The sequence below is a fragment of the Ceratotherium simum genome, chromosome 8 (genome assembly GCF_057802395.1).
Source record: "Ceratotherium simum simum isolate JZ-2026a chromosome 8, ASM5780239v1, whole genome shotgun sequence".
In the NCBI taxonomy this organism is placed as follows: domain Eukaryota; kingdom Metazoa; phylum Chordata; class Mammalia; order Perissodactyla; family Rhinocerotidae; genus Ceratotherium; species Ceratotherium simum.
In genome coordinates, this window is record NC_141907.1 from 43,766,766 (window position 1) to 43,785,918 (window position 19,153).

The following is a 19,153-nucleotide window of genomic DNA, read 5'->3' on the forward strand; positions in this document are numbered from 1 at the left end:
AAAAATGAAAGATAAGAACTGCTTCACTAGACCAAAAGAAAATATAAATATTCCAACTATCTTTATGTAATTCCATTTTGTTTTCTACAACCCTAAAATTAAGACAGGGATTAGGAGAGTAGAAATAAAAGAAAAATAATTTGACATGATGTTTTTATAGTGTTAACCTGTATTTGCTTAAAATGATGGAAGAAAAGCATAATTGATAACATTGGGACAATTATATATCAGAAAAAAACTTTTTTTAAATTTCTTTACCTCTCTGAGATTTTCTTGGCTTCTTTGCTTAGGGTGAATGAACAACACTGTTTTCAGCTTTTCAAAATCTTTGCTCTGGGGCTGGCCCCGTGGCTTAGCGGTTAAAAGCGCGCGCTCCGCTACTGGTGGCCCGGGTTCGGATCCCGGGCGCGCACCGACGCACCACTTCTCTGGCCATGCTGTGGCCGTGTCCCACATACGGCAACTAGAAGGATGTACAGCTATGACATACAACTATCTACTGGGCCTTTGGGGAGAAAAAAACAAAAAAAAAGGAGGAGGATTGGCAATAGATGTTAGCTCAGAGCCGGTCTTCCTCAGCAAAAAGAGGAGGATTAGCACAGATGTTAGCTCAGGGCTGATCTTCCTCACAAAAAAAAACTTTGCTTTGTAAAACAAAGGGTATTTACATTGAATGCATTCTACCTGTCTCCATGGACACAATTTCTTCTAAAAATTTGGAAATGATTTATAGCCTGGGGAACAAAGAGTGTTAAATCTATGTAATACTGACTTTTAACTTTGCACATAAACTTTGTTGAAACAGAATTACTCAAAACAATTGAAGCTCCAAGTATGGAACTCACTAGTCATGTTATAGACAGACAAATTTGATTATAAGACAACAGGACCATTATAGCAAATTGAGAGTTGTTTGCATGATGAAATGTTATTTCTTGAGTTACGGTCTGAGTCATCCCGTGAATGTAGCTTAACCTCATGTCAACTCAGTTGAATAGCAATCACATTCACTAAACAGACTCCACGAACCTATACAAGAGTATCAACAGCAGATGTGTCCTTTTTGTCTAGGGAATTCAGTTTCAAAATAGTGTTACTGACTAAGGGCTATGCTATAAGGTGAAACAGAACTCAGTTCAGTTGTATTTATCCCAATATAGTATCTTTCTTTAACTTTTTATTCCAGGCTTATGACCTTCATCCTATAATTTGATATCAATTTACTCTTCACATCAGATACCTGATGATGAGAATCTGAATACAGATCCAAAGTACTCCTAGACTTATTGGGATAACTTGTTTGCTCTTATTAATAGTAATAATAATAATAACTTATTGAGTATTTAGTATGTATCAGGCACTATTCCAAGCATTTTGCATGTATTAACCCACGAAAGTAGTTCACATTTTTTGGCTTCCTATATAAGGAAGAAACTCTCCTGGCTATTTAACATATATATGAATGACACACAGGGAATATGCTGACTTAATTCCTCTGGGTTTTGTGTGTGTGTGTGTGAGGAAGATCAGCCCTGAGCTAACATCTGATGCCAATCCTCCTCTTTTTGCTGAGGAAGATTGGCCCTGGGCTAACATCCGTGCCCATCTTCCTCTACTTTATATGGGACGCCGCCACAGCATGGCTCAACAAGCAGTGTGTCAGTGCGTGCCCAGGATCCGAACCCTGGAGTTCCGGGCCGCCGAAGCAGAGCACGCGCACTCAACCGCCACGCCAGGGGGCCGGGCCCTCTTCTGGGTTTTAGTAGCTTTTTTTTTTTTTTGATAAGGAAGATTGGCCCTGAACTAACATCTGTTGCCAATCTTCCTCTTTTTGCTTGAAGAAGATTGTCCCTGAGCTAACATCCATGCCAGTCTTCCTCTATTTTGTATGTGGGACGCTGCCACAGCCTGGCTTGATGAGCCGTGTATAGGTCCATGCCCAGGATCCATACCCACGAACCCCGGGCTGCCAAAGCAGAGTATGCAAACTTAACCACTATGCCACCAGGCCAGCCCTTAGTAGCTATTTTTAAAAAGGAATGAATGATAGCACTACTATAGTCTACCAAAACAATATAGCAGAGATGATGCAACACACAATCCTTAAGTCAAGGAACTTTGGTCCACTATACCTCCTGTCTACGTTGGGAACTACAGCGTAGAGTGTGAAGCAAGTTAACACTCCCATCATGGCTGGCACTGTTCTAATGGGATCTACTAACATTCTTCACTCAAGCTCTTGAATTTCACCCAATTTAACCCTATAATCTACTCAACTGAATGCCAGCAACCAGAAGAAAATTATTACTGATATGATTAACAATGATATGATAACAATTTAATGGTACCAAATTAAAAAAAAAAACAGAGGAAAGTAGATTGTTTTATTTGATGTCAATATAGTCCCCCAAATATATATAGGAATTTAACTCTGTTAACATAATAAACCGTAATTTTTAGAATTAAGTTTCACTCTGTGATAGAACATATATACGAATAATAAGTTCAAATTATTTTTAATACTAAATATATTAAAATTTAAAACTGGTCTACAAAACACATATCATTATGAAAAGAGCTAATATACTCATATGCACATAAAGAATGGGGGAAATATACCAAAATGTTATAATTGATCATCTGTTATCTTGGGGATGGAATTTTTAGTCATTTTTATTTCCCTTTTTATAAACTTTCTATAATTTCCAAATTTCCTACACTTAACCTGTATTTTTATTTTATTTCAAATTTAAAAAACAGCTACAATTTTTTCTGATTATGAAAATAATACATTTACATTTAAAAGTGAAAATCTACTGAAATTCTACCAACCATAATCGCTTTTATATTTACATTTATATTTTGATGTATTCTAGATCTGTCTCTCTCTATATATATATGTGTGTATGAATATATGTTCACATACGAACATATATATACATACAGACATATGTGTACACATGTAAAACATATATAATTTTACAAAAATAAAATTACACTATTCTGTTTTGTGGCCTGCTTTTTTCTTCCTTCAATGATATACTATTTACTTCCTTCCCATGTACATCATCATTTTTAATAGCTGCATCATAGTGCATTAAACGATGTATCATAATATATTTAATCCAATTACCCCTCAGCACCCAGTTTAGAATCACTTCCTCCAAGAAGTCTTCATTGCCTCCCCAAGTCTGGGTTCAGCTCCCCTCATATGTGCTTCAACCACAGTCTATACCATTAGCACCACTCTCAATGAAGTTGACTGTCTTCTTTCCTAAACCCTAAGCTATATGAGGGCGGGAACCATCTATATCCGATTAATTGCTGTAGCCCCATACCTACTATAGTGCCCAGCAGAGGTAGGCCCTCAAAAAATAGTTGTTGGAATAAAAATTGTTTGTTTTAGAAATTATAAACAATAATAGGTTCTACATTCTTGCACACACAAATTTGTGCATTCATCCAATTATTCTCATGGGATAAATTTCTAAAACTGGAATTGCATAGACAAAGGTAGCACATTTTGAACTTTAATATATATTCTCAAATTTCCCTCCAAAATCCCTGTAGGAATTTACCATCAATGGATGAAAGTGTCCTTTTCCCCATATTCTGGAAGCACTGAGTATTGTCACCCTTTTTTTTAAACTTTTACAAAGTCATGTCATTATTATTCATCACTTTTATAATTTAAAAAAATTTTTAAGATATTACAGATTTTGCTATTCTTAAAACTAGATAGCTATTAATTAGGATGCAGATAAAAAGTACTAACCAAGTTATATTCAGAATAATTTCTCATGCTGAATAACAGTTCATTAGCTGAATGATTCTTTCCGTTCAAGTAAAATAACACCCATTCTTCCACTTGATTCTTTTCAATGTACCTGAAGGAGAGATGATATAAACATATGAAAAAATATATATGATGAATACTTACTTGATAGAGAAAAAGTGCAAGAAAACAAACTAACCTGGTGATAAATCGACTGAAGTAGAACATACATAGGTTAACATGCAAGTTAGGATCGGGGAAAAAATTCTAAGGTATGAATTCAAAACACAAGGTGCAAGTGCCAACTTACTGTGGAGGTGGTTATATGTGCCTCTGACAAATGAAGTTGGAAGATGCTCTGTCTTGCTGCTCTAGAATTGCATTTCCAAAAGCCTGTTGTCACTATCCACAGGAATGGTTACTCCCCAAATGCTTACGTACCCCAAACTCAGTGTGTTCAAAATAAAACTCACCTTCTTCACCTCTTTCTCCCCAGAACACTAAGTTAATTTTGGATCCAGGCCATAATGCTACATCTAGACTTGACCTATGCAATATGTAAATATGGCTAGTACAAATTGAGATGTGCTGTAAGTGCGCAACACCCGCTGGATTTCAAAGACAATATAAAACAGAATGTAAAATATCTCATTAATAATTTTTATATCAATTAGTTGTTGAAATGATCATGTTTTGGAGATCCTAGGTTGAAAATATATTATTAAAAATAATTTCACTTGTTTTTCCTCCCTCTTTTTAAATGTGGCTACTAGAAATTTTTTAATTCTATATATGGCTCACATTTGTGGCTTGCATTATACTTCTATTGGATGGCGATGGTCTAGACCACTGAGATCTAGACCACTGAGATCAAGGGCTAGATTATGAGGCTAACCATCAGTTGCTGTGCCCTAAGAATTCTCCAGAAAGGGGCAAAGAAGTGAGAGGGGAAAGGAGCTACCTGTGAACTGGGTTTGGCCTGGACTTTGAGGAGTCGATGAAGGGGACTTCCAGGCATGGGAGACAGTGCAGAAGCTGAGCAGGACCATAAATCAAAGATGAGAAAACCATGTTTTACATGCCAGATTATCTAGAACTATGGCTCTCACTGCGTTCTCTCTCTGTTGCTTTTGCCAGAGCCTTCAGCAGAGCCTCCGAACATTCTAACCACGCCTTAGCTGGACTACAAGGCAGCAAACTTGAGCCAAAGGGTTCAAATGTGAGGGTGTGTCTTCCATAGTCAGCAGAGACCAATAAGAGAACCAAGGGGACAATGAACTTGAAGGACAGGAATCAGCGGCCCCACCCACCAGGAGATTCCCTTTCCAGTGTCAGCCTTGGAGTTCTGGGCTTTGGTGGTGAGTTTTGTTCGTATGTTTTTATTTTGGTTGTGCATTCAAGGATGATGTCACTCCCTCAGGGCCTCCTTTAACCTGTAGCAAAACCCCAGACTGCCCCAATCTCAAAGTTTGCCTGAACCTCATCTGAATTGCCACACGCTATGGAATCTGTGCCTTGGATGCTCAAGTTACTATCAGAGTCCAGCTTTGTATCCATCTCCTTTCCCAAGAGCAGATGGCAGCCTGGTCCCAGTTACCTCAACTTCCCTCATGGTCTTATCCCACAGAAATCCGCACATGCCTGTGCTCCGGCATGCTCAACTACTCAGTGACTGAAGCTCATGATCTCTAAGGTCTTTTTCAACCTTATGTTAAATGCAGATGAGCGGTTGCCTGGGGCCAGGGTGGGAGGTATTACAAAGGGGCTGAGGAAACTTTTGGGAGTAATGGATATTTTCATTATTTCGATTGTGGTGATGGTTTATGGGTGTATATATATATGTATATACAAATGAACTTACTAAAATGTACACTTTCACTATGTCAATTATACCTCCATAAAGCTGTTAAAAACAGTATTAACATGTTTCCTTCTCATAATCAGTTTCATCAATCAAGAAATCAATGATTAAATATTTATCTATCATCCACTCTGGCTATCTGCATCCCCAGTAGTCACCGAGTTTTCTTGGCCAAACAGCATCTCAGGGAAGCCATTCTATTATTTCCTTTACACACATAAAGCAGTATTTTAGCAGCATAGCTTCCATGATATATTTCATTGCGTTAATCAGAAGAGAAAGTCATCTGATATATGTTTGAAACCAGTAGGTTGTCTGTCTTGCCATAGAAAGAAATATCTCTAGTGGTAAAGAATAACTCTGAAAACTTCACAACCCAGTATAGCAGAGTAGTGTTAGGTTGTGTTTCACAGAAGTAGAACCTGAGATGAAGATTCTTGTCCAAGTGATTTGAGGCTCTCAGGTGAAAACTAAGGAAGTGGGGGAGCAGGACAGGGAGAGGGAAGCAACAAGGCAAAGATGTGGGTCCACCTGCAGTCCACTCCAGCCTGACGCCACAGGGAGCTGTGGAGCATGAGTGACACTGCAGCAGTGTTCCCCTTTAAGGCAGAGAGGTACACTCATATCAGCCATCCTTTAGCTACAGGCCACACCTAACAGTCTTTCTGTGTAACTGGGCATTTCCTGGCAGGGCAGCTTCCATCAGCAAGGGCAATTCTTGAGAGAAGGTGCGGCTGTGAGCTGTTGGCAGCCTATACTCATAGCAGCTGGAGAATGGGGGTGCCTACCCACCTGAAAAACTGTTTCAGTTTCCTCATCTGTAAAATGGGACTAATGATAGCAGCTACGTCATATGCTTATGAAAAATAAAAATGCATTAAAGCACTTAGAATAGTACTTTATATTAAATAGTATATGTAATTCTCTTAGAATAGTAAATGCTCAAATATTATGTTATTACTGTTGCTGTTACTGTGTCCTCAGAGGTGCCCACACCAGGTGTCACACTGCCCAAGTGTTATCCAGGTGCCAACACAGCTGGACACCCAGGAGTGAGATATTTGCCCCAACATCGCTTAAGGGCAATCTAAAGAGTCCATATCTAGGTGACTGCCTGGATAAACACACATATCAATGTTATCTCACATTTTCCCCAAGTTCAAAATCAAGCAAGGATAATCTTTTCTGTGTTTCTCTTTAAAGAGTGGGAATGGGTCATATCCCAACATTGGCTGCTTTTTACTTCTCTGGGAGACCCTCAATAGATGGAATCCTCATCTAGCTCATGACAGGAAAACCTTAATAAAAAATAAAACCCCTCTCTCACCTATGCTGTGTGACCCCCAATCATGAAACCCCAGTCTTCCTCAAGCAACAGAGTTCCCACAAATTTACACCCCACACTTGGAGCGACACTTAAAATCAAAGTCCCAGGGACCAATTCTGCGATTCTTGCATTCTCCAGAGGCAAATATACAAAATTTAGACTCTTCCTCCACTTCTGTCTCCTAGTTTTGGAAACCAAATGGACATCTCTTACTCACAGCTGACTAAAGAAGGCGGGATGGGTCAATGGCGACTAGACACGGCTCCCAGGAGAAGGAACGCAGAGATTTTCCTCCCCAAAGAATGCCAGCAAATTCGAGGAGGCGGCAGGCTTTGCTGCAAAGGCAGGTTCACGTTCGGTCCTGCGAAGGAGCTCCGGGGTCCGGCTGGTTTTCGGAACCTGCACCCCAAGAGTAGCCCGCGTGGGGAAGGCGGGCTGGCCGCTGCGAGGGGCACCCGGGCGGCCGTTACCTTTTCCTGCACAGGGTCAGTCCGCAGACGTGCGCCAGGATGCCGACAGCTCGGTGCCTGGGTACCCGCCGTCCCCAGGGACGCGGCGGGCGGCGCTACCTCTCGGGAGGTGGGGGGAGGGAGGGCGGGGTCCCGGGATGACACCCCTCTGGCCCCGCCTCTGGGTTTCCTCCGCTCTGGGTTCCTCAAAACGGGAGCCCTCCCACAACCCCCCGCAGTGAGCCCAGGATGGGGAGGGGGGCGCAAGCCTGGCGCTGCAGCTGGAACGGAAAATGCGTGCGTGGAGGTGGGGGATTTGAACTTCTATTTTTATATTGAAACTAATCAGGATAAGCTGTGGAGGTAGATGTAACGTTTACATTCGTTCTTAAAATAATACATCACTCTAAAAGAAATTGAGCAGGGATGCGGAACCTTCAGGTTGGAGATCGGCATGCAGGCGCCCTTGGGTGCAAGTCTGAGAAACGCTGTTATGTACACGGAGGCTTCTTTCTAGAGACGAGTTTCTGCCCCTCGACCCCGCCGCGCGCCCTGGGTCTGGATCTAGGACACGCCCTCGGCGTGGATTTCCCCCTCCTCGAGCCCAGGTGGGAAGGCGCCCGCAGACCCCAACCCGAGTCAAACTCATTTATCAAGAAAGCGCGTGACTTGCATCCGAGATCTCATGGAGAAAACTGAAAGGACGGGGGATAAAAGCCATAAGCAGAGGTTGAAGGAACTGGGCAGTGAAAGCCGACGTCTGTACTTCGGTTATTAGGATAGAAGGTACTGATGCCTCAAAGGGCCTTGGAAGTTCTTTTACTACGCTGATTTGTAAGATGTTGCCATTTTGGTGGGGCAACATAACAACTAGCCCTGTTTGCTTTAAATTTTCTGTGAAACGAACTTAAATACATTTTAGTTGTTTTTGAGTATTTACAATGTCATCAACACGCCCGTAAGAAACTGGTCCTCTGCAGTTTTCACAGGTTGGTTCCATTGGAAGGTCTCAAAATGCAATTATGCCAGAAACATATGGCATCTCGATGGCAGTATGCACAGTTGGGAGAAAATACAAATGTAGAAGGAGGTTGCCTTTTTATGTTCTCTTGGAGAGAAAAGAGGAACAAGTTTAAAGGTTTATGAAGAGTTAGATTGTCTTCTGGAAGACGCTCAAATGTGAAGGGCCCTAAGAGAGAAACAATGAATTGGAAAAACCTATGGTTTCTCCTCCTGTGTGTTTCCCCTGTGCTTCTCCTTTACCACTCACACAAAACACTTGTGGTTACCAAATGTATGGAGGTTTTCCTCATACCAAACAATTCTCTGCAACACCAGGTGGGTGTCCTACAATTTAACTCAATTCTGACACTATCTATCTGGAGATACTGTCAGATCCCACAGGTTGAGTGCTCAGTCCCACAAGACTGCTCCCACCCTACCTCACTTGCCAATTGAAGTAGTAGGTCCCCAGGTTACCTACAACTTCTGTCTGATTTGGCTACAAATTGAAGGTTCCCACGACCTCCTTCCCCTTGGATTTGATTATTTGCTAGAACAGCTCACAGAACTCAGGGAAAAACTTAGTTACGTTTACCAGTTTATTAGAGGATATGATAAAGGATACAGATGAACAGCCAGATGAAGAGATAAACAGGACGAGGTCTGGAAGGGTGCTGACCACAGAGCTGGGGTGTGTCACCCTCCCAGTACTTGGATGTGTTCACCCAGCTGGAAGCTCTCTGAACCCCGTGCTATTGGGATTTTTATAGAGGCTTCCTCACGTGGGCATGATCAATTATTAACTCCATTTCCAGCCCCTCTCCCCTCTCTGGAAAAGTGGAGAGCAGGCCTGAAAATTCAAAGCTTCTAATCATGGCTTGGTCTTTCCGGTGACCAGCCCTCATCCAGGAGCCCACGCAGAGTCGCCTCAAGAGAACAAAAGATGCTTCTAGTGCTCTTATTTCTTAGGAATTTATAAGGGTTTTAGCAGCCCTGTGTCAGCAACCAGGGGCAGAGACCAATATATATATTTTCTGTTATCTCACACACAGACTATAACCTATACCATATATGATGCATCTGATACACTAAATATTACATTGCCTTTATTAAGGAATGTCTACAGTGTTTTATTATTTCCAATAGTGAAGAATTAAATGTTTAATTTGCAAGTTTTATGTTGTCTCAAATCAGTCGCTGAACATGTTAGAAACAACATGTTTTATCAGGCAAGATTATTTGAATAAATTTTTTCACCTACTTTTTTTTTGCTCTGGATAAAAATATGTTATTCTCTTCTTTTGCCATAACAGTAGTATAGACTGTTTAGAATGTACAATGTTGTTAAATGTATATGAAATACATAGCTCTTAAAGGTGCTTTATATTTTATTAACTTTCAACATGAAATTTGATCATTAGAAAGTGTGAAAATTGTGGTTATGCAAATGACAGATATTTTGCAAACACTCTAAGTTCTACTAATGTTTAATGGTAACAATTTCTTTTACACACTATGACCTTTTTTAATTGGTTTCCATTTTAATATTCTACAAGCCAATATCTTATATACATATATGCTATTGGCACCGTTAACGTGAAGTTAATCCACATAATTGTTTTCCTAAACCAACTGCAGAGAAGTTTCTTTCCATCTAAAAATAAACGTTAAGACCCGGTGATGTATTTAAGAGACAATACAAGTCCTCTCCACAAAACTGTATTATTTTTCCACTTTCCATTATATTAAAAGGACATGAAGATTGAAGCTGCCGGTTTCCTTGCATGTAATAGTATGCAGTGTCCAAGGACACAGTAGTGACTTTGTATTTTAGAAGGGACTTCCTGAAGCCCAGTTTCCTCAGCCGTAACATGAGAGCCTTGAATTATCTAAACTTTTTTCCAGCTCTATAATTTTATTATTTTTAATATTGTATATTCTACAGAATGCCCAGAACAACAGTAACATTTTCTAAAGACCATAAATATTAGAGGAAGAAATCAATAAGCAAATATATTACATTGGGCAACATTTTCTTTATCATGCAGCCACACTCATTTTGAAAAGAGGTACTGTGTAATTCCACTACTCCTTCAGTTTTGTACATTTTTAGTAATTATCAGTACCTAGAAAAATTGCAGATCTGACAATATTAATACATATTTTTAAAATCTCATGTTGGTATTTCCTTTTTATAAGGAAACTCATCTAAAACAGTGAATCTGTGAAAGCCACTGTTGCTTGTATAATTCAATTTAATTTTTTTAAAAAGTCATGTACACAGTCAAGATTTTTTTTAACTAAGGAAGGATACAGGGATGAGTACAAGGATACCCAAATCTCTTAAGATTTAAGCTGATTCTGAATCTGATATAGATAATGCTCTTGAACATAAGGTCTATCCAGTTAGTTCTAAACATAGACTTTCTTGTGCAAAATCAGCTCTAATTAATCCAATCACTCTTCTAGATACTGTAATAGACTTTTTTCTGAGGCTGTTCCCTGTCTCAGTGAATAGCCCCACCTTGTCCACTTGTACAAGACAGAGATCTGAGAATCATTCTTGACTCCTCCCCTATTCCAGCCCATCTCAAATCCATTCTCGGTGCAGACCAAAATGGTCTTTATAAAATGCAAAATTTTATATGTATCACTCCCTTGCTAAAAACCCTTAAATGATTCCCCATTGGCCTGAGGATAAATTCCTAACTCCCTCATTAGATTTTAAAGGCTCTTTCTAGTTGGCTTCCCCGCCTACTTTCTTCTTTAGCCTCACCTCTTTTTACCCTCCCCACCTCTCCATCTCCTGCCACACCTCCTTTCCAGTGGCACTTGTTAAATTACTCTGATTTCCCCTAAGTACGGGAAGGTCTCTGATCACTCAGCCTGAAATACTCTTTGGCCCTCTCTTCCCTGGCTACCCCTACTGTTCCATCAAGTCTCTGATTAGATGATTTCCTCCAGGGGCTTCCGAGATGCCCCTCCCACAGGTTCTCATAACACTACTCTGGAACCCCACCGCAGCCCATACCACACAGTATTGTAATTGCCCATTTCCCTCTATTTCACCATGAGACTGAGCTCTTAACTATGCCCAAAAGAAAGCTGCCTGTGGAAAGAGCCTGAGCTTTTAAGTCAGAGAGACCTGAGTTCCAAACCCAGTTCCTGCATTTATAAGTGGTGTGCACTTCAGCAAGATTCTTAACCTGTCTGGGTCTCAGTTTCCTATCTGTAAAGAAAGAGGATCATTATAAAGATTAATGAGACAATGCATGGAAAGCATTTGCACATAGCCAGGCACTTAGTAGATGCTCAGTAAATAATAGTTACAAAGGGTAACAGTTCTGCCCCCAAATCTCCTGCCTAGACTAGACTCCTCTCAAGAGAGCGGATATCTTCCTATCACCACCAAGAAGAGAGAGATGAAGAAGAAAACTATGATTTTCATGATCCCAAAAAGATCCTCATTAGCTGTATATACTTAACGAGGTTATTTGACTGGGCTTTTGTGCCTCAGTTTCTTTATTTGAACATGCCACATGTAATTCATATAATCGTAGGACAGGCATGAAAGTATTTTGAAAAAATCAAGCATTTTGAAATCATACATTCCTTTGCTTATTATTTGTTGAAAGAAATGTGATTTTAAACATTAAAACATTGAAACTAATTGAGGGCTAAGAGCCCACAAATAACGTAAAAGAGCAAAGCCTCACTTTTAGCCATGCCCCTTAACATTTTCCTCTCTCCATCCTCTTGACCAGAAAGACAAGCTGTAAAGCAAGTTGTAAGGAATTTCACCACACTTTCTTCCCCCATCTTCTAAGACAGTAGTGTAACTAAGCAAGTGAGCAGCTGGTATAAGAAGTCCCAGTAGTCAGGAAAATCTATATCCTGTACAACACAGCCTTGGATAATTGAGATTAGGTTTTTTACAATTAGTATCCATCTTAGACTCATAGACTATTAGAACTAGAAAATACATTAGCATTCTGGAGAAAAAGAGAAGATTGAGCACATACATATCTAATTTCATTCCCTCCAAATTCTACAAAAATGATGGTAAAAAGATTGTTTTAAAACACACAAGATAAAAAAGAATGAGAGAGGAAGCATTGCAACAAAATAGTGTAAGCTGGAAAATAGTGAATGAGTGGAATTGATTCACCTGACTTAGACCTAAATCCTAAACCTGCAGAGTTGGGAAGCTAAGAAGCAATCCAGTTCCACTATAGAATTCCAAAAAGCTTTGGAATTGGCTGTACCAGTTGCCTCTAAAAGTAGGGGCAAAAGTAGGACTATTAAAGGATTGAGTTAATGTCTGTTTACAAAGCAGTTAGATCCTCAGATTACTCTCGCACTCCGTGCAGCAAATCAAATGTTTCTCCATCACCCCATCCAAACGCTGGAAGTTTACTCCCTGGAGATAGAAAACAGTTTCTGGACTAGGGGACATTAGGCGCAGTTGAGGGCAGGGATATTATACTGAACCCAGAGGTATTAACAGAATATTTACATACCAAATGTTAAGAAGACCCTCCACCCTCCCCAAGTTCTTTTGTTGTTGAGTTCCAGAATGAAGCAAGCCAGGGCTATATCTTTCAAGCCCTGGAAATTGGAAAATACTTCTCTAGGGAACATGAGTAGTCCAAATTAATATATGTAAAGAACTCACAAAATTTCCCTGCCAAATCACCCTTCAGTGAATCCCATAGTCCACAAGCCTAGAGCTTCCAATCAGCTCAGAGCTCTTAAATATGAGCACATGGACAAGGGTCACCAGATATCTGAAGAAAAGCCTGTAGCATAAAAGAGACTAAACAAAGGAATAGGGAAAAAAGGCAACTTGGAGATATAGAGACCATGGAGGCAAAATAATGCCTTAGGTAACTATAATTAATGTGCTCAGACAGATAAGAAAAGTTATTTTATCCATAAAAAAAGAAGCAGACACTATCTGACTTCAACACTTATTATAAACAACAGTAATCAAGACAGTGTGGTATTGGCGAAAGAATAAACAAATGGATCAATGGAACAGAATAAAGAGCCCAGAAGTAGAACCCATCAATAATAGTGAACTGATCTTTGACAAAGGAGTAAAGACAATACAGTGGAGCAGAGATAGTCTCTTCAACAAATGGTGCTGGAACAACTGGACACTCACATGCAAAAAAATGAATCTAGACACAGACCTTACACTCTTCACAAAAATTCACTCAAAATAAATCATAGGCCTAAATGTAAAACACAAAACTTTAAAAATCCTAGAAGATAACATAGGAGAAAACCTAGACGACCTTGGGGATGGTGATGTCTTTTTAGATACAACACCAAAGACACAATCCATGATAGAAAGAATTGATAAGCTGAATTTCATTAAAATTAAAACTTCTGCTCTGTGCAGGATAATATGAAGAGAATGAGAAGACAAGCCACATATTGGGAGAAAATATTTGCAAAAGATACATCTGATAAAGGACTGTTATCCAAAATATACAAAAACTCGTAAAACTCAACAATAAGAAAACAAACAATTCAATTAAAAAATGGGTCCCCATGTACACTGCTGGTAGGAATGGAAAATGGTGGAGCCACTATTAAAAACAGTGGGGCAGGTCCTCAAAAAATTAAACATAGAGTTACTATATGGTCCAGCAATTCCTCTTCCAGGTATGTACCCAAAAGAATTGAAAGCAGGGACTCAAACGGAGATTTGTACATCCAAGCTCATAGCAGCTTTATTCACAATAGCCAAAATGTGGAAGCAACCCAAATGTTCATTGACAGATGAATGAACAAATAAAATGTGGTATATACATACAATGGAATGTTGTTCAGCCATAAAAAGGAAGGGAATTCTGACGCATACTATAATGTGGATGAATCTTGAGGACACTATGCTAAGTGAAATAAGCCAGACACAAAAAGACAAATATTGTATGATTCTGCTTGTATGAAATACCTAAAGTAGTCAAATACATACAGATAGAAAGCAGAGTAGAGGTTACCAAGGCCTGGGGGTAGGAGGTAGAAGAGAGTTATTGTTTAATGGGTACAGAGTTAGAGTTTAGGATGATGAAAAAATTCTGGAGATGGATAGTGGTGCACAACAATGTGAATGTACTTAATTCCACTTAACTGTACACTTAAAATGGTTAAAATGGTAAATCTTATGTATATTTTACCACAATTGTAAAAACTAGCAATTTAAGCGTGTAACGTAGAAATACAAAGGCAAATACTAAAAGGAACACCTCTAAGAGTTGGAAGTGTTTTCCTCTGAGGCTGGGAAAATGGTGGGGGAAGGGATGCTGTTTTTCAAACAAGCTTTGTAAAATGATTTATCACTTTAAATAATGTGTATGTAAAATTTTGATAATACTATAAACAAACAATCCTAATAAATTTGAAATAATTTTGTTTAAGTCCCTCAATTTTTTAGATAACCAAATCATGGAGAAGATAGAACCCTTGGCCAAGTAAGTAACAGATTAAGGAGTGTTCTGAACCAACATATTCTAAATCAAATTTCAGCTTCTTGTCACCACAACACATTGCACCCTATAATAGCATCTTCCTGAACATCCTTAAACATCCTGCCTTAAGCCTTCTTAAATTACTTTTCTTCATGTTTTATTAAATGCCTAATAATACTACAAATTTTTCCAGTTTGCCTAGCATCACTTGTTAAAAATGAACTCTTTTCTAATCCAAACACACTTTTGAAGTAACACACTTTTCCTAATTTTCTTCTCTGTCTTCATAATTCTAAGTGAACGGAATTTTTGAGGCCTGCATTCAATGTTGCTCCCCAAATGGTTGGAGAGTCCTTGCTATTGATGAAAAAGACATTGTCCTTTATCTCCTGTGTAGAATATTTTGTACTGAATTTAAAAACCTAACCGTGGTAACCTTTATGGCAACAGAAAGCATTTCCATTTCAATTCAACTCAAGTCAACAGTTTAATATTTATTTTAATGTTAATTTTTTCCATTAGAAATATGATAACATTATGAAGAGCCATTAGACTAAGCAATGATATATAATTTACCACGCTTTAGACTTTAGAATAAAACCCTTTGTGGAAGCTTCTTCCAACCAATACTCCATTAGTTATCAGTTGAACATATACTAATAGACATCTATAAAATAATTTTTTAAAGAACTGTAAGGACCTGTCGTAAGCATATCCTCCAACACTGACAAAGTGCCTTTTCCCAGAATAATGTGCTTGATAAGTCATCAGTCTTAGAATGCTAAGTAAGATTTATTATGCTTTTAAGGTATCACTCCTTGTCACAACAGTGTAGATTACTGTGTAATGTTTCTAATCTTATGTGACTGTCTCAACCAGCTGGTGTGCTTCCCAAGGGCAAGGTAGCACAGGACTACATACATAATAAATGCTGCTTAAGCATTTGTAATAATTAAGTAATGAATCAGAGGATAGAATCATGGAATGTTAAAGCTGAAATGAGTCCTAGGTCTAACTACCTCTTTTTACAATTAAGGAAATACTAATGAGCATTTGAGTGTACACTTATGTAGACATTTCACTTGCATGTGCTCACAGCAGCCCCACTAGACAGGTGCTGTTATTACCCCATATTACATGTAAAGAAAAAGAATCAAGGAGATCAGGCGACATGCTCAAGGTCACACAGCTGGTCAGTGCTATAATGCTAGGACTCCAGCCAAGGTGATTGGAGTCCACTGCTTGTGCTTTTCTGAAGCCCAGAGATAGATCTTACATGTGATCATACAGCTGGCCGCTGACAGAGTCAGGCCTAGAATTCAGATTGGCTGACTTCCCAGTACCATAGCTCATTGTCAGACCCGCTAGTCTGACAATGAGTTTCAGGGGCCGGCCCGGTGGCGTAGTGGTTAAGATTGCACGCTCTGCTTCGGCAGCCCAGGTTTCTTGGGTTTGGATCCTGGGCGCGGACCTACTCACTGCTCATCAAGCCGTGCTGTGGCGGCGTCCCACATACAAAATACAGGAAGATGGGCACAGATGTTAGCTCAGGGCCAGTCTTCTTCACCAAAAACAAAATGTGTTTCTTTCTAATAATGCTCTTGACCATAATTTCTCATTTTTATATAGTGAAATTTGAAAAGACTGTACGTGTAAATTACTCCTGCAAAATTGTCTCTCTGAAACATATATCTTAGAACTGAAAAAAGTCAGCTTCAATTCTCTCTCATTTCTTCAATAAGGCAACAGAAGCTCAGAAAGATGAACTAATCCAAGACCACGCTACAACTAAGGGAAGACAGGGAACCAAGGCCGTGTCTCCTGCCTCCTGAGGCAAGGCTGCCCCCACACAAACACACACTCTAGTTTCGTGTGTTGACAGAGGCCTCTGTCTCCCATGCTCTATAAATCCATATTCCAGACATATCCTTCTGGAAGTTTCCATTACTTCAATTACTTTCATTTGTATTTACAAATATTTCCAATCTCTGATTTACTCCTTACCCATTACTATCTATATCAGATCCAATTTATGTGCCTCCTCACATTAGCTCTTTGCCATTTGCCACTCGCTCAGTGGAAAACACCAGCCACTGCCACTGGTGGATCTCCTCCTAACACCGCTAAAGTTCTCCTCCTTCCGAGAGGGAAGACTAGAGCCTGGCATGACCTCCATCATGCCCTGCATGGCAGCAGCCATGGCAGCTCCAACACCAAGTCCAGTCTTACAGACCCACAGAGGTTCTGTGCTGTGAAGCATGGGATATGGATTTCCCATCAGCTGTCCAAAGGGGTCAAATAACACAAGATAAAGGGGGAAAACTTTGGCCAGTGAGAGTCCTAAGGCAGGAAGGGGCTAACGAATAAATTCATTTCATTTTGTTCCCCGCAATGAACTGCTTCAACGTACAGGAGTTTCTTATAGCCTGTCTGGAGACATCCTGTGTGACCAAAGCAACAGCTGTGTTTTCTTTTGAAGCTGTGGCCAGTAGAGTAATGTTCCTTCTCTCTCTCTGCCTCCCACTCCTTTCCCTTTACTCTTACCATCCTGGGATTGCACTTCCCATTAAACATTCCCATGAAGTCTTTGTCTCGGGCTCTGTTTTCTACCCAACTCATATCATAAAAGCTTACATTTTGGAGAAATATAACTCTTACAAATTAAAAATATCCTTTCACAAACTCAGCTGGCAGTTACTGTGGATTTTTTCTGAGATCTCCTGAGTTCTGGCAATGGGGAGAGGGGACATACAGGAGGAGGCACAGAAGAGGTAGAAGGTACCTGTAATGCTCATCATTGGCCTGCACTTTTCTCTCCAGTTTAAAAAGCAGTTTGACATCTCGGCTATCAGCAGATATTTGGTGTTTATTAACGAACCTAGAACCTAGAAGACAACGTCTTCAAGTGAGATGAGGAGGTGAGTGTATATTCTTCTAGGATATCTAAAATATATAGGCAATCACTTCTAGTGTGGAATCTTTGGATTGTCATTAAGTTCAATGATTAGGGCCAGAAACTCCCTCCCCTTTGAAAGCTAGATGTTAGCTGCTGCCTCTGAACCTAGAGGAGGGAGGAGGTTTAATTTACGGGAAGAAAGCACCTGGCAGCCCTCAGAACTCAGAAACACCACCCCAGCTATATTAATCATGGTTTTTATTTTCTATATTTTATGATGCTTTGACATTGTGGGGGCCTTTCAGAACCCGGAGGGACTGCCCCTCCTAGGGTTAGCTAATTTCCAGAGATAGCAAACAACTTGCCCAGGAGCATGCCTTTATATGCAAACCAACCACTGCAGAGCCTGTACGCCAACCACTTCCTTTATCAAACTCTCATGCACCAAGCCAATATTCCCCCTTCCCTAACTCACTCCAGGGCCAGGTACTGGATAGCTAGGGACCACTCCTATAGCCCAGAGACTGCAGAAATTATTCAAACTATGTAATCCCTAATTGTTTAATGTGCCCTTCCTTGCTTTTCCTAAAGAGATCGCAATAAAGGCTTATGCCCATGCTTTTTCCTCCTCCTTCTGCCTCCTGACCCACCCTGGTGCTTCCCCATGTGGCCCTGCTTAGAATGCTTGGCCTCCTGTTTCCAGAGATCTGTGAGTATAAACTTCTTCCTTCATGAAAATCATTTCTGTGTCTGTGTGTTTTACCATACCTGATTAAAAACAATCCCAGTTACATTTCTCAAGACACCAGCTGAACAGCATCCCTCCTCAGAGACCTGTCTCTCAGCTCCATGGGGCCTCTCCTCTAAGTTTCTATGTTTTAACAATTTCAAGCTCTTTCCTTTATTTCCCCAGTCCTAGGGTGCAGTGGTTTCTTCCTGCAGTTGCTATATCCATGACATAGAATGCTGCTTTTACCTTTTAAGTTAAAGATTCTTTATACCTAGTCAACAATTCTTCATATTAAATTTTCTCTGTCAAAATAACTGTTGTATTTTCTGCCTCTTGACTAGACTCTGATAAACACACAATTTTATGGTTAATCCTGGCACTTGGGTTTGCATCAGAGCTTTATCAATAGCTCATGAGATATTGCCAAGGGTAGGGGGGAGGTGTGTGTGGAATAAACCCAGCCAGTAAAAATTCTGGGAAATCAGCGAGATTCAGATCAACTTACAATGTGTCATTCTCAAGAAAATAATGCTAAATTCCTCATATCTGCCAATTCTTCATTTTATACAGCAATGATATTTTAAATGTTCACCTTTTATTAAATCAATACTGGAGACATATCCAAGAATCTGTT